Genomic DNA, 21,348 nt, shown 5'->3' with positions numbered 1-21,348 from the left:
TCTTTATAGCAGCATGATTTATAGTCCTTTGGGTATATACCCAGTAATGGGATGGCTGGGTCAAATGGTATTTCTAGTTCTAGATCCCTGAGAGATCGCCACACTGATTTCCACAATGGTTGAGCTAGTTTACAGTCCCACCAACAGTGTAAAAGTGTTCCTATTTCTCCACAACCTCGCCAGCACCTGTTGTTTCCTGACTTTTTAATGATTGCCATTCTAACTGGTGTGAGATGGTATCTCATTGTGGTTTTGATTTGCATTTCTCTGATGGCCAGTGATGATGAGTATTTTTTCATGTGTCTTTTGGCTGCATAAATGTCTTCTTTTGAGAAGTGTCTGTTCATATCCTTTGCCCCCTTGTTGATGGGGTTGTTTGTTTTTTTCTTGTAAATTTGTTGGAGTTCATTGTAGATTCTGGATATTAGCCCTTTGTCAGATGAGTATGTTGTGAAAATTTTCTACCATTTTGTAGGTTGCCTGTTCACTCTGATGGTAGTTTCTTTTGCTGTGCAGAAGCTCTTGAGTTTAATTAGATCCCATTTGTCAATTTTGGCTTTTGTTGCCATTGCTTTTGGTGTTTTAGACATGAAGTCCTTGCCCATGCCTATGTCCTGAATGGTAATGCCTAGGTTTTCTTCTAGGGTTTTTATGGTTTTAGGTCTAATGTTTAAGTCTTTAATCCATCTTGAATTGATTTTTGTATAAGGTGTAAGGAAGGGATCCAGTTTCAGCTTTCTACATATGGCTAGCCAGTTTTCCCAGCACCATTTATTAAATAGGGGATCCTTTCCCCATTGTTTGTTTTTCTCAGGTTTGTCAAAGATCAGATAGTTGTAGATATGCGGTGTTATTTCTGAGGGCTCTGTTCTCTGCCATTGATCTATATCTCTGTTTTGGTACCAGTACCATGCTGTTTTGGTTACTGTAGCCTTGTAGTATAGTTTGAAGTCAGGTAGCGTAATGCCTCCAGCTTTGTTCTTTTGGCTTATGATTGACTTGGCGATGCAGGCTCTTTTTTGGTTCCATATGAACTCTAAGTAGTTTTTTCCAATTCTGTGAAGAAAGTCATTGGTAGCTTGATGGGGATGGCATTGAATCTATAAATTAGCTTGGGCAGTATGGCCAATTTCACGATATTGATTCTTCCTACCCATGAGCATGGAATGTTCTTCCATTTGTTTGTATCCTCTCTTATTTCATTGAGCAGTGGTTTGTAGTTCTCCTTGAAGAGGTCCTTCACGTCCCTTGTATGTTGGATTCCTAGGTATTTTATTCTCTTTGAAGCAATTGTGAATGGGAGTTCACTCATGATTTGGCTCTCTGTTTGTCTGTTATTGGTGTATAAGAATGCTTGTGATTTTTGTACATTGATTTTGTATCCTGAGATTTTGCTGAAGTTGCTTATCAGCTTAAGGAGATTTTGAGGCCAGCATCATCCTGATACCAAAGCCAGGCAGAAATACAACCAAAAAAGAGAATTTTAGATCAATATCCTTGATGAACATTGATGCAAAAATCCTCAATAAAATACTGGCAAACAGAATCCAGCAGCACACCAAAACGCTTATCCACCATGATCAAGTGGGCTTCATCCCTGGGATGCAAGGCTGGTTCAATATATGCAAATCAATAAATGTAATCCAGCATATAAACAGAACCAAAGAGAAAAACCACATGACTATCTCAATAGATGCAGAAAAGGCCTTTGACAAAATTCAACAACCTTCATGCTAAAAACTCTCAATAAATTAGGTATTGATGAGACGTATCTCAAAATAATAAGAGCTATCTATGACAAACCCACAGCCAATATCATACTGAATGGGCAAAAACTGGAAGCATTCCCTTTGAAAACTGGCTCAAGACAGGGATGCCCTCTCTCATCACTCCTATTCAACATAGTGTTGGAGTTTCTGGCCAGGGCAATTAGGAAGGAGAAGGAAATAAAGGGTATTAAATTAGGAAAAGAGAAAGTCAAATTGTCCCTGTTTGCAGATGACATGATTGTATATCTAGAAAACCCCATTGTCTCAGCCCAAAATCTCCTTAAGCTGATAATTAATATTATTTTTTATTTTAATTTTTGTTCTTAGAGATAACCATTACATGGGTATTACTATTCTTTGCCTAAGTTCTATGTTTAGAAATGTTCAGAAAATTTTTATATGTTTTTAATCTCTCAATTTCTGTTTTTACTCTTCTTTTTATACTCTATATCTCTTACTGTAGCTTGTACCACTTCTATTTGATTTTATGTACCTTCAAATTATTTTTTTCTAAAAATTATTTTCTAAAAATTATCTTACTTGTCTCAGATTATCTGATTCTCTGATTAATTTTGATTTTATTCCAATTGTTTTTCTTCAGAGTAAGTGTATTTTTCTTTTGGGAGTGAGCATTATTGATGATTTCTTGTTGTAGTTTATTGATAGTAAGATCTTACAATACTTCCTTTTATCTTCATTTTATCTTTGCCAGTAACTCCAGCTGGTACTGGCCATATGCTGCCAAGGATTAGGACAATTACTCTTGTATTCTGGGTTTTATGCTGATTATTTGTCACCTGTTTTAGTTGGTGATGTCACCCATGGGTTTTTCAGTTATTTCTCCTAACTCCTCTGCCTGGTATTTGGTACAGATCCAGACATAAATGAAAGAAAAGGAGATAGATAGATAGATGGATAGATAGATATATAGATAGATAGATAGATAGACAGATAGATAGATAGATAGGATAGACTAGATAGATAAATAGACACATTTTTACATATATACTTACATACCATAGTTTGCTGCTGAGCGTCTCTCCAGTTTATTTTATTTAATATTCTCATAATCTAGAAGCTATTCTCTACAATGATAAAATAATCCAACTCTCAGGCAATACTGAGCAAAATATAGTGTAACTAATATCTCAACATACTTGACCCTATATTTTATATGAAAATAAATGAGGCCGGGCGTGATGGCTCACGCCTATAATCCCAGCACTTTGGGAGGCCGAGGCGGGTGGATCACTTGAGGTCAGGTGTTCGAGACTAGCCTGACCAACATGGTGAAATCCCGTGTCTACTAAAAAAAATACAAAAATTAGCTAGGCATGGTGGTGCATGCCTGTAAGCCCAGCTACTTGGGAGGCTGAGGCAGGAGAATTGCTTGAACCTGGGAGGTGGAGGTTGCAGTGAGCCGGGATCATGCCATTGCACTCCAACTTGGGCAACAAGAGCAAAACATCTCTGAAAAAAAAAGAGTAAAACACTTTTGGTTGCTCTCTGTTTTAGTAATATGTTATTTATGAGATAATGTGATACATATTAAGTAAAGTGGGATTTTTCTTAGAGAAGATATTTATCTCTCTTGAGGTAGCAAAATAAATATGTATAGATTGAATGAATTTGTCTCCCTGTAGGTTTAAATAAGAAATGGGTATGTGTGTTTTTTTGGTCTATTCCTATTTTTCCTGGCTTACTTATATTCTAATTCCTCTTGTTTATACAATTATTCAGTTTGATCGCCTCATATATCTTATCTTTTTCAGGTAGCCTAAAAGCAAAAATATTCTTACAGTCTAGTCAGCATTTGCTGTGCTTTCTTATTATTGTACTTGTTTAGCACAAACTTGATGCTGATTCTACTTCTCATTCTTCATGACAAAACAAGTGGAAAAAAATATCTGGGAACTGGCTCTATGACATGGCTAAATAACACTAATACGAGCCTTGTGCTCTTAATCTATAAAATGGGAATAATAAAAATAGCAAGTCTGTAATCACTGCTATATGAAAACCCCGAGTTTTATGAGTGCTTCTGGGAATACCTAGTAAAGAAAACATATCTGTGTGCTTTATCTTTTAATAGTTAAAAACAGTTTTGACAATAAATAGTTTATATTTATTAGTTATTATAATATGTATGTTATAACTGTGAATAGTTTATAGGTGTTAGTTATTATAATATACATGTACATATAACACATTCATATAAACTATAAGTAGTTTATATGTATTAGTAATTATAATGTATCTATTATAATAAGTAAGAATAGAAAGGCAATGTAGAAACTGAGTTATATAATACCCATAGTAATTAATCAATATGCAAATACTATTTTAGTATTTTTATACTATTTGTATGTGTATTCATTACTTTATGTATATAATTCTTAGGTTCTATAATACCTTTATTCTGTATATTTTGAATTATGTATTTAATACCCTAATATATTTTTAATTTGCAGAAAACAAGGAAAATTGTCTTCCTTCAATGATTATTAAGTATGCATTTCTTTATCCAGGGAGGCTAAAAGGCAAGATCATAACAAGCTATTATATGGAAAATTATTTCTTCAAAATATTCCTTTTAAAATTGAGACAACAGAATCATTTTTCTCTCTCATTGTATGTTTAATTTAAAATTGTTTCAACAACAATATGTAGATTGCCAGTTCAAGTTCTCAGGTGTAACAAGACTGACATTTCTTTGTTAGACAATACAATATAAATATAAAGTAAAACATTATATTAAAATGAAAGTTTTATAATATTTAGACATTAATATCTCAGCCTTTCGTTAGCATATTATTTGAAGAAAAGCATTCACTTTTTCACAGGTTACTTTCTTGCTCCTGAAAATGACAATGTTCTATTTTTTACTATTTCTGTCTAAAAATTTAAACAGGTTAGTATATCCTCTGCATAAATGCTACAAAATACAATGCACAATAATTTTGTTATAATTACTAAATGTTAGTAAAATATTTGATTAGTTTTCTTAATAATTGTTTGCTTATTTTTCATATCTATATATGCAATCATTCTAAAGTTAAGAACTGACTACTCTCTTGATAATGGAGAAACTTTTCGACACACAAAAACACAATTTTTATTGTCTTTTAAATAGGTCCTGAGAAGAGGATTAGAAAAAGGCAACACATCAAAAAGTTAAGAGGCAGAAATAGCTTTTATGTTGCTGGTAAATTTAATGAGATCTTAAGTTATTCGACTGGCAAGTCTCATCTCTTTGAGCATCTCAGTGAAGACTGTCAGAAATCATCAAAATTCAACACAACAGAGTAAAAGCTAATAGCCTTTTTGTTATATCAAAACTGAAAGTATTGGTAAGACTCAAAATGAATGCTATTACTGAAAATCTTCTTTTATCTAATTCTTTGTGCAGTGAGTGAAAATTGAACAAATACATATCCTTTTTTATGGTGTTAAAATGAATTCTGACACTATTAAACAAATATTCTTTGGTCCTAAGACCTCCTCAATACTTCTTTCACAAGTAGTATTATTAGAATATCCTATGTGACTCTGGTTCATAATATTCTGGCTATCATTATTTGATTATTTTCTGTGAAATAAAAATGAAGCACTCTATTTTTAAAAAAATACTGTGTTTTGATGAAGAAGGAAGTTTTTGAGTGGTTATCACATTAGAGAAATTTTTATTGTAATCAACCTTTGATAATTTCTGACATGATTAATATTTATCTTCTTTTCTAGATGTTCTTAAGTAACAAAAAGCAATAAAGATAAAATACAGGACATCAAATATATCACATACATTCATATATCTCAAGAAATGAAAGCAATGAAAGAGCTGTGATATGATCCATATTTTTTGTTTATTGACAACTAATGCAAAATTCCAAACAATAATGAAGCAACCACAGATTTGGGGAAAATGGTAAATCAGAAAGAGCAGTTGAAAGAGCCTTTTTAGAAAAAAAGTTTTCTCCTTTGGAATTATGTTACATTTTGAGTAATTATTATGATATTCAACCATTAATTTATACATTTGTTTTTAATTTAACATATATTTTCAGTAGTAAATATATCAGGCACTATTATCAGTGCTTGTGCTAATTAACAACCAGTTTTCTAGAATGGGTAAAGTGCCATAGAAAATACCTCTTGGGTTCTACGCTCACTACCTGGGTGATGGGTTCAGTCATACCCCAAACCTCAGCATCATGCAATATACTCCGTAACAAACCCTCACATATATCCTCAAATCTAAAAGTTGAAATTTAAAAAAATAAAAATAAAAAGCAAATACTTAATTATATTAAGTATATTAACTAAAACAAAACTAAGTGATTCCGTTTTAGAAAAAGAATTTAGAAATGAAGGGGAGTGGAGACTAGAATAACACTTATGGTGTTCAATCAAAATCAAAACTATCAATATATACTTAAGTTTACTTTTTTTCTACGTTAGCTAGAAATTGAAAAGAATGTGTAGATATATAAATAGACGTATATGCACATGCTTGTGTGTGAATGTGTGTATATTTCTTTTTTTTTTTTTTTTTTTTTGAGATGGAGTCTTGCTCTGTTGCCCAGCTTGGAGTGAAGTGGCCTGATCTCGGCTCACTGCAAGCTCTGCCTCCTGGATTCACGCCATTCTCCTGCCTCAGCCTCCCAAGTAGCTGGGACTACAGGCACCCGCCACCACGCCCAGCTATTTTTTTTGTATTTTTAGTAGAGACGGGGTTTCACCATGTTAGCCAGGATGATGTCGATCTCCTGACCTTGTAATCCGCCCATCTTGGCCTCCGAAAGTGCTGGGATTACAGGTGTGAGCCACAGTGCCCGGCCGAATGTGTATATATTTCTTAATTTTAACCACTAAGACTAGAAGCAATAACATTTTAATAGCAATCAGGACATCTAGCATTCAAATCTTGGATTCACTCTTTTCTTCTTTAAAAGGATACAGAGATCCTTGGATCAATGCCTGATTCTAGGTGCATGGGGCAGAAAGAACAAAATGGGTCTGAGACATCTGTTGTTATTAAGAAAATAAGGAAGTCTCAACTAATGATGGAGACATGCCAAAGAACATAGGAGCTAACTAGAAGTGGCTCTCAGTGACCCAAACTGAGATAAATTGAGCAAGGGAATAAATAATGATGGCAATAGATTATTCAGATTAATTGAACCAAATACACATGAATCCACACTAATATAAATAAATAATTGGATAAATAAGAAAAGGGGGACAAAGGAAAGCTTTTCCATACAGTAGAATTCTAATCAATAAATATAGAAAAAATAGTGGAAATAGATTCTCATTTCTTGGCAAATACCATATAATTGTTGCAGACAAGTCTGCTAAAATTAGTGGATACAATTACAAGAAACAAGATATTTACATAGTCTCCAAGTATCTCTCAACAAAATACTGATTTTAAAAATAGTAACTTTAAAGTGGAGAAATGTGGCAGACAATATCTTATTCAAGTGATCAAAGTTAACATCAACAATATTAGGACACGATGATATCATGTGCCTCCTGATATGATGCACTGAGAAAGACAACCTTGGCATTGTGGCATTCTTGCCAAAATGTATTATGTGAATTTAACCATGAAGAAATATTAGAAAAAAATCAAACTTCAGAATAATCTACAAAAAACACTTATCAAGGGCATGAAAGACAGAAAGAAAAGCTGAATTTTCTTTTTTAACGTTTTTTTTTTTTGAGAGGGATTCTTGCACTGTTGCCCGGGCTGGAGTGCAGAGGCGTGATCTCTGCTCACTGCAAGCTCCACCTCCCGGGTTCACGCCATTCTCCTGCCTTAGCCTCCCAAGTAGCTGGGACTAAAGGTGCCCGCCACCACGCCAGGCTAATTTTTTTGTACTTTTAGTAGAGACGGGGTTTCACCGTTTTAGCCAGGATGGTCTGGATCTCCTGTCCTCGTGATCCGCCCGCCTCGGCCTCCCAAAGTGCTGGGATTACAGGTGTGAGCCATTGCGCTCGAATAAAGAAAAAAGAAATGTAGTAGCTAAATGCAATATGTGACCCTGATTTTGATCCTAGTTAAAAAACATTAGTGGAGCCATGAGCAAAATATGTAAATAAGGTCTGTAGATAAGTAACTAATTCCATATCAGTTTCCTAATGTGAGCAACTGTCCTCTTAGAGATGGTGTTAGCAGTCAAGAAGCTGGGTGAAGAATATATAGGAATTCTTGATTTTTTAAAATATATTTTTGTAAGCTTTAAAGTAGTTCAAAATGAAAATTTTAAAGTAAAATGAATAAAAAGAAAAAGGATAGTATGAATCTTCTGAAGTATTGTGCTAAATATGAAATTCATGGTCCATCCCTGAGGTCTTTTATATTACAGTGTTTAAGATATAAAATAAATGTAAAGAAAACCAAAGAATGATAGATAGTGATGAAAGTTATCACTATTTCTGGATTAACCATGTTCTATGATAGCACATAACTGGTGATAGCTTGGAGTCATGTGAAGACCTCTCCAAGAAAATGAAATGTAAAGTGATGACTTAAATATGGAAAAGGAACAATTTGATTAACAAGCCAAACTATGAAGCTTCAAAGACAAGATGTTACCTTGTGCAAAACCCTGACATGGGGAAAAACTGTGTTTCAAGAATGGAAAGAGCCCTGTCTCATTAGGAGTGAGGGGCTTGAATGGTGCCTGTGGTTGTAGACAGCAGAGCAGAGCTTTAGCATCCTGGAGATTTGTAATTGTACTCCACAAGTAACTAAAGGATTTAAGGCAGAGGAGGGAAAGAATCTTACTTACATTACAAAAAAGAAAAAAGAAAAAGAAGAAATAAAAAAAAACATAGAAAAAATGTAATATATATTATTATTATTACATTGGTTTATAATAATTGGTTTATATCTAATTTGTTTCCCTGTGTTTATAATACATATATATCTCTGCCTCTTAAACCAAGAATAATTTTTACAGGGACAAGAATAAACACAAGGAAATGAATTAGAAAACTATTAAAGTGAAAGGACAAGAAGGTGGAGACTTTGTTCAAAATAATGAAATACACATTTAAGATAAGTGCAAGTTTGAAGAAAAGAGCTACTGATAGAATTTTGGTGTATTAGGTAAGATAAAATCAATGGGAACACCAGCTGAAGTAAACAAACAAACATACACACACAAACTGGGAAGCAGAGAAAATAACAAAATTCTACTTAAAACATTATGAATTTCAGTTGTCTATAAAACAATCCACATTTGATATTAAGTAAGTAGATGACTATGCAAAGCTCTAACTCAGAGACTATGCCAAAATTGGAAATATTCTGAGATGCTATCATGTAACTGGCCTTTAAACCCGTGAAAATGCTTGAGAACACTCAGGGGAAAAAGTGAGTAAGCAGAGAAAATAGAAAGTACGCAGCTAAGTGGGTTGAAGACAGTACAGGAAATATTGAAGGAGACTTTCTATTGTTTGATTGATTTCTTTCAAAGAAAGAATACAAAGTAAGTTGATAACTGAAGGACAACAGTAGGTCAATGTAAACTTTTAACAAAAAGGGAATTATTCATTAATGAGAATGATAATACTAAAATGAGAGGGAGAGCTAAGGGACAGAATTTTGATAGAAGAAATAGTTCAGATATGGAATGGAGGGAAAAATAGTAGTAAATGGAGACGAATTGTGAAACTTGTGTTGAAACTGTTCTTGTCTGATTAATTCTATTTACTTAATATTGGGAGATCCCATCAATTTAGCATAAGACATGTGGTAACTTTGTAGAAGGTTATTGTTATGAATGCTGTGGGAATGAATGCATTGGGAAACTAAAATAGAATGTTTGGCACTGTTGAGTATCCTTTTAAGTTTTGTAATGAATTGAAATCATGTTATTAGTTACAACGTGGATGAGCCTGGAGGACACTATGTTAAGTGAAATAAGACAGGCACAGAGAGAGAAAAACCACGTTCTCACTTATATGTGGGAGCTAAAAATGAGCTTATAAAAGCAGCAAGTAGAATTATGGTTATCAGAGGCTGGAAAGGATGGGAATAAGAAGAGGATGAAAAGAGGTTGGTAAGCAAAGTTAACTTTGTAACAAAGTTGTAGCTAGAAGGGAGGAATAGCTCTAGTGTTCTGTAGCACTGTAGGGTGAATTAGGTTAACAATAATTTAGTGAATATTTTTAAAAACCTACCAGACAGAATTCTGAATATTCACATCACAAGGAAATGACAAATGTACAAGGTGATAGATATGCTAATTACTCTGATTTGATTATTTCATATTGTATACATGTATCAAAATATCACTCTGTATCCCATAAATACGTATAATTATGTGACAACTAAAAATAAAAGAAAAAATAGAATTCAAAATATAATCAATGTTCAACAAATGCTTGTTAAATTGAATAAAGACAAAGAAGCTATTGAAAAGGATTTTTAATTCTGAATTTAAATTAAAATAATCTAGCTTAATTATGTCATTTTCCCCCAGAATTCTTAAGCTTTTTGGATGCTAGCCCATTAAAAAAAAATTTGGAATAATATCGTTTACTCTAATAACCTAGTCTAAATCACGATTCTAGAGAGAAGTGGTAAAGACTGAAATTGTTATTATATTAGAAACTTAGCCTCTGAAGGCAATATTAGGGAAAAAGAAATCTAGGCCACAGTGAGAATGAGAGTAGTTTAAACAGGAAAAAGAAGAATCAGAGAGATTATTGAAAATGCCATCAACTAAGCATAACTCAAACAGAAGACAACATATATATATATATATATATATATATTTTTTACCTAGGATTAGTAAATCAAGAAAATTGTATTACAATTTTATTGGATGGTGAGTTCTATAATACACTAAGTATAAAAAAAGAAGTAAAAGACTTGACATATACCATAATAAAATATTTAAAAAGAACATAGCTAGTAAGTACATAGAAATATATAAATAAAAACAGCTTTATTCAATAAGTATTTGTGACTATTATATATCTTATCTCATTTATCTTCACATTATTTTTGTAGGATAAATATTACTAATTTGATGTGTTGGTTGAAAAAAGGGTAATGTCACTAAAGAAGTCAGATAGCCTGATTAAGATTCTACATTCATTCATTAAGTGACAAATATATAATGAGAACACAATTTCTCTGATTATATCAAACTACCTGCTAAACAACAAAAGGAGTTTGATGATTTAATTACATATACTTTATCTTAATTCCCAAAGTGTATTAATATGGAAGGGTATTCTTTGTTGGTATTTGATGAGGTTAGAATTAAGAATTTAAAATTTATTGGTATAAACATATACCTAATTTAAATCATTTAAGTTATGATATGTTCAGCTGACTAATACATGCCTGAATTTGTTACTACTTTTGAAAAATTCTGTGTCTCCCCACACCTTCCTCATTCCACTTCAATAGTTATTATGTTTCTTTTTTAATTTATGAAGATGGGATATAATGCCCAATTCATAACACTGTTTTTCAGATACAAAGTTGACATAGACAATACTGAAATACATGTGATGACATTTACAGTAGCAATTCAAATTAAAAAAGAAAAGTGTCTTTCTAAACCATCTTCAAGTAAACACTTGCCATTTATTTCTACTAGCAAATATTTCTATGTATCCTAAAAATTAGAAGTGATATACATTAAGTAAGACTTTACAATCCTCACAATACTATAATGGAAAAATATGTATTTGATATGTTTTCCTGCCATTTCACTATCTAGAAATTGTCCTAATCCTTAAAAGAGATCATTAGCTAGCTACTGAAATCTCAGGAGAAAAGCTGTTAAAACTGACAGCTACATTTTTTAACACTACACATATAGACAACTCAGAGTTTAAATACATTGGATTTGTAATCTCTCTGTTATTTAGAAGAGGTGCTGTACAGGTGAAGGACTCATTTTGTGAACCTTTCTTAGTATATCAGCTAATTTATTCTTAGATCATTTCTAGAGAAAGAAAAACAGCAAGAGATCATCAGAGAATAAAAAAGGGTATTATAAAAATGAGTTAAAATCATTTAAAGTAGCAGTTTATTTTTCAGAAAAGAATTTTAAGCCTCTACATATTTATAAAGAAGAGTGGAAACTCTTGAACAACAGTCATGAAAATTTAAAATACAGATCTGATAAAAAAATTCCTCTGCCTGTTTTATCAAATGTGTTTAGATTGGAAATAAATGGGGAGTTTGTTTCATAGCTCCCCTGGGTTGGAGGTAAAAAGTTTCTATTCCTTAGGAAATGGAATAAAATAAATTGGTTAAAAGAAGTATTGAGATTCATTCATCCATAGCATTCTAAAACAGGAATTAGCTTAGAAAGGTCATCAACGACCAAAATTATCTGAGTTTGGTGGAGATAAAAAAGCAAGACTGAAAGTTATATTTTTTTTTCAAGCAGTGTTTGAATGGATAAAGTACAGAAGGAGAAAAATGGTTGCATTTCTATGCATTGAAAATGCTTATTTGGTTTTCTTTTTAGCTTGTTGTTTCAAATGGCCCACTTAAATTTACTGACTCTGTACCAAATAAATTAATCTAACTTTTCACACTGCTATCCCTCTAGTTTCTTGCCTCAATTTATTCCAGAATGACATTCTACATTTATTCAATAAGTACTCAAAGGGATGTGTTATGTGCATGGCATTCAACTAACCATTAGTTGGACAAGACAAACTAATTAAAGGATACCTTTCCTGCCTTCTTAAAGTTTGCAGTTTAATTATCTTGATATTTCGAGCCTCATTCTCTTACATTTTCACTAATTTTCCATATTTTTTCTAACTCTCTGAAAAGTTTTGATAGTGAATTCCATCACTTTTAAATTAGCTAAGCTTTCATTGGCTTTCTAACTCAATTTATCACATGGATATTGACTTTCAACCATGTTTTCTTTTTTTCTTTTTTTTTTTTCTTTTGAGACGAATTTTGCTCTTGTTGTCCAGGCTGGAGTGCAATGGCGTGACCTCGGCTCACTGCAACCTCTGCCTCCAGGGTTCAAGTGATTCTCCTTACTCAGCCTCCCAAATAGCTGGGATTACAGGTGTGCACTACCACGCCCAGCTAATTTTGTATTTTTAGTAGAGACAGTGTTTCTCCATGTTGGTCAGGCTGGTATTGAACTCCTGATCTCGTGGTTTACCTGCCTCGGCCTCTCAAAGTGCTAGAATTACAGACGAGAGACACCGTGCCTGGCCTCAACCATGTTTTCAATTCTGAAAACAACTAAGAATATATGACCGTTCTTACCTTCAAATAAACACAATTTTAGTCTAAATGATAAAAGGACTCTATATAGGTAAATTCATCATAAGTTAGGAAGTACAAGTGGAATGAAAAGTTGAAAAAAATGGCATAGTATGTGAGTATGAAAGGATACAGAATTAAAACCCATCTAGAAGATTCAGTAAAATATATGGCTTCCTTTTTATCCAAATAATTTTAGAAACCTTCCCTCCAACTTCCACACTTCTATGGCATTCAATTCCCATCTTTATTTTATTTTGTCTTATATTTTGTTTTACTTTCTGTGTTTACTTTCCCTTCTTGTTGAAGTAACTATTTCCTAGAAACATAGATCTTCATAAGGTTTATTACTGATTTAACATCTAAAGTCATCATATAATATGAGCTGGATTATGTTATCTGGCAATTTATCAATTGCAAAAATTTCACCCAATTGTAATTTAGAAAAAGTGTCAAACCCCCTAATAAGTTGCAAGAATAACAAAACTAATATTCAAATACATGCAACTCAATCCATAATCCATGTTTGTGTGTGTGTGTAATTTTTTTTTTTTTTTTTTTTGAGACTGAGTTTCGCTCTTGTTGCCCAGGCTGGAGTGCAATGGTGCAATCTCGGCTCACTGTAACTTCTGCCTCCCAGGTTCAAGCGATTCTCCTGCCTCAGCCTCCCGAGTAGCTGAGATTACAGGCATGCACCACCACACCCAGCTAATTTTGTATTTTTAGTAGAGACTGGGTTTCTCCACATTGGTCAGGCTGGTCTTGAACTCCTGACCTCAGGTGATCTGCCTGCCTCAGCCTCCCAAAGTGCTGGTATTACAGGTGTGAGCCACCACCCCAGTTAAATTTTTTAACTTATTCAAAAATCAGTTGTATACATCACTATAATTCACAGGGATAAGCAAATTATTTCTATAAAGAGCAATATAAAAATATTTTAGGAGTGTGTGTGTAAACTTTTGAGCTTATTCAAAAAGTAGTTGCAAACATTATTATGAGTCACAGTGTCAGCAAAGTATTTCTATAAAGGGCAAGACAGTAAATATTTTAGGCTTTGGGAACATTGTAGAAGTCTCTGTCGCAACTACTAAACCCTGTTGTAACAAGAAAGTAGACAATATGCAAACAAATGGATGTGGCTACGATATTATCAACTTTATTCATAGACACAAATGTTAAATTTTGTTAATTTTATGTTATGAACTATTATTCTTCTGTTGATATTTTTGTATTATTCAAAAAATGTAAAAACATTCTTAGCTGCAGGTTGTACAAAAACAGGCAATAGGACAGGTTCAGTGTATGGGCTGAAAAGTCTGCTAACCCCTGTGGTTCAACTATAAATATTAGAGTATATAGCTGCTAATAGCAAGAGCAATGTCCTATTTATACACAAGAAAATTATCACAGGTGGAAATTATATTAAATACATTTTAATCATGCAAGTTATACAGGAATGTAGTACTTTTGAAAAAATCAAACGATTACCAGTAAATCTATTGTGTGTTGGTTCATCCCCAGAAGGCCATTATTACCAGTGTGGTTTGCGTATTTCCAGACATTTTCCAAAGCAATCACATAAGTTTATTTTAAAAATGTTTTCTCACATATTTTACTGATAAACCATTTAAAAGTAAATGTGCAAACAATAGTTCTGCAATTCATTCATTCTCTTTAATAAGAAACATGCTGGAGACAAAGAAGGCAGGTTTTTTGGTAACCATACAACTGGCTAACCTCTTGGCAAATGAACTAAGAAGTTTCGAGGAAGGAATATCTTACCTACAGAATGCTTTTAGAAGAATGTATGTGCTGTGATTTCTTCTCTAGGATTGTTTATAATAAAACCTAAATCTCTTTGACTCATGGGGCATAGTTTCCTGGACCATCTAAAGACAAAATGAGATATTTTGTGATCTAAATATCTCCTCTGTGTAAGTGAGATGACCGCACATCTTACTCAGAATCATCATCTATTATCCTTTTTCAAAGCACATGTGATGTGGGAGGAAAGGACCCAGGGATTCTCACAGTGCTCTCTGACCTTACCTTGCTCCATCTGTACCTCACAATAATTTTTATCCATAAAATTATTAGTTAAGTTTGCATAAGATCTCCGATGCATGTGAGTCTGATTTGATAATCTAATACTTTGTATATTTTTAACCACAATAATGTTTTTATTTTTCAATTTAATATGCATTGGAAATCTTAGTGATTCAACACAGGTTAATCTTTATCATTTCTTTAACTCTTAGATATGTCATATTTTCTTAGCCATTTCTCTATTGGTGGACATTTAATCTATTTAATAGGCTTTTGACTATTTTTAAAAAGCTGTAATTGACATCCTATTGCATTTTATTGCACACGTGTTAGTATTTCATAAGACAGATGATGAGTTAAGGAAAATTGTGCTTATAAGTTATTCACATTGTAAAATTTAATAGATATCAAAAATTTTCATCTAAAGTGGTCTTAAATTATAGATGTCAATTTGATATTATTAAACTTTGAATTATTTTGCTAAACCCATGGATTGGAAGTATAATTTTATGAAGTCTTAGGTACCACAGAAAGAAGTATAAATTGATACAACTGATTTGAAAAAAAGTTAGTCTGTGATTAAATAAGTATCCACATAAGTTTGCTCCTAAAATTCCTTGGATAGTTATAGGTTGTAGATAAACTTATGCATATAATTCTGAGAGCATATGTCCAAGTATTTTCATATTGACTTTGTTCCTAAGCACCCAAACTTTAAAATAACACAAATGTATATAAGGAATAAAATAGAAAATTCTCATCTATATAAACAATCAAATATTATAGAGCAGTGAAAATAAATAAATTACAACTGCTTGCAACAACAGGGCTGTCACTCATAAACATATGTTGAAAAAAAGGAGTATGGCACAAAATAATACCAAAAGAGGATTTCATATTAATTTTCAAAGCAGGCCAAAAAAAGCTAAGGTATGTTGTTCAGAGATGCATACATGGTATACCTTTTTGAAGCACAGCAAAAAAATTATACATAAAACTTAGGGTGAGAAGGGATTCTTTTAGGAAGGGACACTTGGGGAAGTCTGGGGTGCTGATGTAGTCTAATTCCTGGCCTAGTTTGGTTTGCATGGGTTAGCTTTACAACCTGAATACATTTAAGCTTTACAAATGTCTTTGATTCATGCTTTTGCATCTCAAAATAAAAGGTTCTATTAAGTTTAATTTGTTTTAGTTGATTATTGAAAAATCTAATTATTTTTAAAATTTTAATTAAATTAGTTTAAATAAGTAATTAAGATCTTTAGAACTACTCTCTTGATTCTTCCAGTAAGTACCTATTTATACATTTTCCCACTTTTCTACTGATATATTTTTATTTTTCTAAATTATTTATAGATTTGCTTTGGTGTACATAGTTTATATATTGTCTCTTAGTAAAAAATATGTAGTAAAACTATTTTGCTAGAAGACTTTAAATTTAACCTAGCCAAATTAATCAGTTTTTTTCAAGAGTATTCATTTTTGAGTCTTGCTTAAAAAGGCAAAAGGGAGTCATACATTAGGTAAATACATTGAGAATGGGAATTTGAATCAGAAAGAAAGGGCAGTGATCAGTTGGAAATATCTGAATACATATTGCCTAGTAGGCATGTCCTCTCTCTGACAAAAAGCCTGATCTGACTGCAAATGAGGCAAACTGTAGCCGGTAGCAGCATGAACCTCCTTCTCCACCAAAGGATTGCTCAGTAATAACAGTCTAGCAAAAACTCAACTTAAAAAAAATGTAGACAATGTGAAAAAAAGAAAGAAAGGAAGAAAATCAACAGTCATTCAGAGAAGTGCCATCATTGTAAGTGCATGGGGTAAGATTTAAAATAACATAAAACAAAAGAAAGATGTAAAAAATACGAGAAGAAAGACAGCAGAGAGCAATAAAAAGAGGACTTCCAAATAAGTAGAATTAACATTCTCAGGGGAATGCCAGAAGTTACTGCATCCATTAATAAAGAAGAGGAAAGCTAAAAATGAGATCATTGAAGTAATGATGGATATATAATCTCTCAATAAATAATGATTAATTGCATATATAGTAAAAAGAAGGCTGAAATATTTTTAAGCATACGCTTGCATACTAAAATAAATGAGGTCAAATGAACAATACAAATACACTTCTTTTTGGACACTGACTTCTACTTGCACCTGCAGTTCTATTCCTCTCTTTTCCACTACACTTTCTGATCTTCTTAGTATGAATTCCAACAAGAGGCTTCCTTTTCTTCTGACTGCTGAGTGAATTCAATGAGTTAAAGTGAATGATTTGTATTCTCAGGAAAGCAGAGAGCAAGATCAAATATTTTTAACACTGGCTTCCCATGGGTGATTGGCTTTGTCCCTTAAGCTTAGGTGGTTGCTCTTTTCCTGATGAGTCTACTTTATCCTAAAGTTAGTAAACTTGCTCTGCCTCTGGCCCTTTCAAACTAGGGGTGATAAAAATCACTCTAACCAAAGATTACTGCAGTCTCTTGTGTTCTTTCTCATCCCTTCAACAGCTTTGCAAAGAGTCTCCAAACCCTCTCTGCATTATACTTATTAAATTGCACTATCAGTTTCTTTATATCACCCCAACAAATACATGAATCTCCTAGTTAGGGAAGCTGATAGACTAAGAGTCCTTTTCTTTCATGTTCAAACCTAGAAGGTAAGTATTTTCTAATAATGTGAAGCAGCTGAAATGACAATTTGGGTTAGAGCTGTGCTGTGGACTACAGCTATTTGAAAGTACAGTTTTATTTTTATGACAGTTTGCTCTCTGCTGTCTGGGATATTTACATTTTCCTTTCCTATGGAGAAGGTCAGAGTATGATTGATTCAACATTAAAAATAACTTTAGATTGTTTAAAGTGAGGATGTTCTAAATGATAATATTTGTGAAGTCCTCTATTTTGATATTTTTCACTTAAGATCAGTGATTTAGAAATCAAGTGAAAATCTTATTACCATCTGAATGAACATATTGATATTAATAAAATGATAAGTATTTTAGATGATCATCCAAGTTAGATTTTGACAGAATGCCTAGGGTCTTGGAGTAACCAGCTTTTGGCGATTCCTGGCTCTCTTTTTCGTATTCAAATTTGTAAAGAAAGTAGAGAAGAGTAAATGTGTGTAGGTGTCTTCCCCCTGGAAGTAGGCACAAACTGCATGGAAAACCAACCAAAAAATGGTAACAGAAAAATATGATAATAATTTATTTAAAAATAAAATTCTTAGACTTTGTCATAGCTAGAAGACTATCTAGAATTGTGAATTAAGTAAGTACCCCAAATAAAGACACATTTCTAATTCTCATATTTCTGGCTCATGCGGCAAATATTGGGTATGCTAGATGCAAGAAAGGGTGTTCAATATATAACATCCTCTTCCATATCTCAGTTTTGATCCTGTTAAAATTAATACAAGGAATATAGCAGAATAGTGAGAAACAAACACATTTAGTCTGATACAAGGGATGCAGATGAATTTGATTTATATTCATGGCAGTTGAGCCTTCTAATATTGAATTCCAGAGTTAGTGCAGAAGAAAAGAATGTGTGCTTTCTGTGAGTCATTCCTAAATAAAAAGAACAGAGGCATATGTTTTTAACATGTACTTTAGGTGGGATTCATAAAATTAATTTTTATATTATCCTCTCCCCTATCAACAAATTGTTAGAGGCACCATGTCCATGTTTTAAATGTTTATTAAAATTGCATTGTATTTTAATCTCAATAATATCAATATAGATTTAATCCTCTCAGTCATGTATATCAACTTTTGTGAAAATTAATTTTATTTTCTTTCACTGACATAAGTTTATTTTAATAGTTATTCAAAAAAAAAAACTCCTGGATTTTTTATTCCCCTGACTTTTTAAATGTTTAAAAGATGGCTGTTTCTTACCTTCATGTGATTAGGGGACCTTCTGTTAAATTCTTGAGTCATGCTTTCTGCAGACTTTAGGTAGATAGAATTTCAATAGGTGAGGTAAATTTTTTTAAACTGTGAAATGCACAGATCTAAAGTTTACAATTCAATAACTTTGGACAAATACAAAGACCCACATGGTCAATACCGATTCAAGCTACAGGCATTTTCCTCACCTCAAAAATTCCTTCATGCCTTTCCACTTAAATCTCATTCACGCATCAAATATTTAATCCATTCTTATTTTCATAACCATGGATTAGTTTTGCCTCTTCTGGAATGTCATATAAATGGAACTTTATACCATGTAATTTTTTTTTAAATTTGTTCAACATAATAAGAATAGATATCCAACTTTTTTATTTTATTCAATATAATACTTTATAGAGGCCAAGACATTTTGTTAAACATGTCAATATCTGATTTGTTGTTGTTGTTGTTGTTAATTCTGAGTACTGTAGTATCCACTGTATGAATATATACAATTCGTGTATCCATTCCTTTACTGAAGGATGTTTGGGTTGTTTCAAGGTTTATTTTTAAGAATAAAACTGTTCTAATAAGTTTTGAATAAATCTTTATCGTGGTATCAGTTATTATTTCTTTTGTATACATAACAGAGAAAAAACTTACTGGGTCAAAGAAAAATATATTTTAAACTTTATAAGAAAATAATTAACTGTTCTCTGGAGTGTTTGCCCCATTTTACACTCTTAAGAAACAAAAGACTTCCAGTTGCTACATATCTATAATTTTTGGTATTGTCAGTATTTTAAAATTTCTTTAAATAATTCCTAGTGAATGTGCAATGGCTGTCATTGTCATGTATATTTGCATATTCCTAATGAATAATGATGTCCAGTGCCTGTTCATGTGACATTGCATATCTTCCTTTGTAAGATATTCAAGACTCATGCCTATTTGGGGAGAGGCTGTTAGACGTTTTATTACTGAGTAGTATTACTTATTAAGATCTTCTAAGTCATTTGTATGTATTAAAAATAATTCCTCTGATTCTGTGTCCTGCCTTTTAATTTTTTTCAATGCTTTCTCTTGATGAGTAGAAAATCTTATTTTGAGGAAGCCCTATTTATATAATTTTTTCCTTTACGGCTACATTTTCTGTTTGTTTTGTCTGAAATATTTTTGCCTTCCTAAAGATGCAATATTTTGCCTCCCTAAGATGCAAAATTGTTCTCTTATATGCTTTATAGTATTAGTTTTTATATTTATGTTTCATATTTATGTTTACGAGCATCTCAAATTGGATTCATCACAAATTTGTAAATGATGTGGGATAAACATTGAAGTTAGGCTAAGCATGATGACTCACACTGGTAACCCCAGTGCATTAGGAGACTGAAGAAGGAGGATTTCTTGAGCCCAGGAGTTCGAGGCTGCAGTGAGCTATGATTGCACCACTCCAGCCTGGGCACAGAAAAAGTTAGAAATAAAAAAATTCATTTGATTTTCATAAATTTATCTAGTTGTTTCAGATTTGTTGTAAAAATATGTATTTTCTATTGTCCTTTGTCTTCATAGAAAATCAGTTTATCATCTATATTAAATATGAACATATTTATGGATTCTCCATTTTTTTTAACATGCAGCTTTAAAAATCTTAAAATAATTTAATGTTACTTCTTTGATTATATTCTTTTCCAAGACTGGTTAAGTTATCTATGTTCCTTTGTATTTCTGCATATTTATATACATCTTAACATCATATTGTTTATTTTTATTTTGCAGTAAAATCTGATGTGATTTTCATCAGAGTTGAAATACATTTGTAGATCAATATAAGGTGGATGGATATCTTAATATAAATAACATATCAATAAGAACATGTATAGATCTACATTTTCTATTTTTTCCTAAAATTTCTCAATAATATTTTTTAGCTTCTAGATAAAAGACCTATGCATGTTTTGTTGCCTTTATTCCTAAGAATTATATGTTTGTGATTATTCTATTGTGAATAGAATTTATTATTATGTTTCAATGATTCATTATTAGTATGCAACAACACATTTTACCGGTTAAGAACTGCTTATCCAAAATGCTTGTCGAATTAATGCAAAAACAGCAAACTAAATGCCACATGTTTTCACTTATAAGTAGGAGGTAAACATTTGGTACCCAAAAACACAAAGATGAGAACCACAAACACTGGAGATTCCAAAAGGGAAGAGAGAGGGAGCTGGCCAACTGTTGAAAAACTATCTATTGGGTCTTATGTTCACTACATGGGTGATGAGATCATTAGAAGTCCAATATTCAGCATCACACAGTATACCCATGTGACAAACGTTCAGATGTACCCCTAGAATCTAAAA

Source organism: Pongo abelii, chromosome 3 (assembly GCF_028885655.2).
Source record: "Pongo abelii isolate AG06213 chromosome 3, NHGRI_mPonAbe1-v2.0_pri, whole genome shotgun sequence".
NCBI classification, from domain to species: Eukaryota; Metazoa; Chordata; class Mammalia; order Primates; family Hominidae; genus Pongo; species Pongo abelii.
This window is presented reverse-complemented; position numbering follows the sequence as displayed.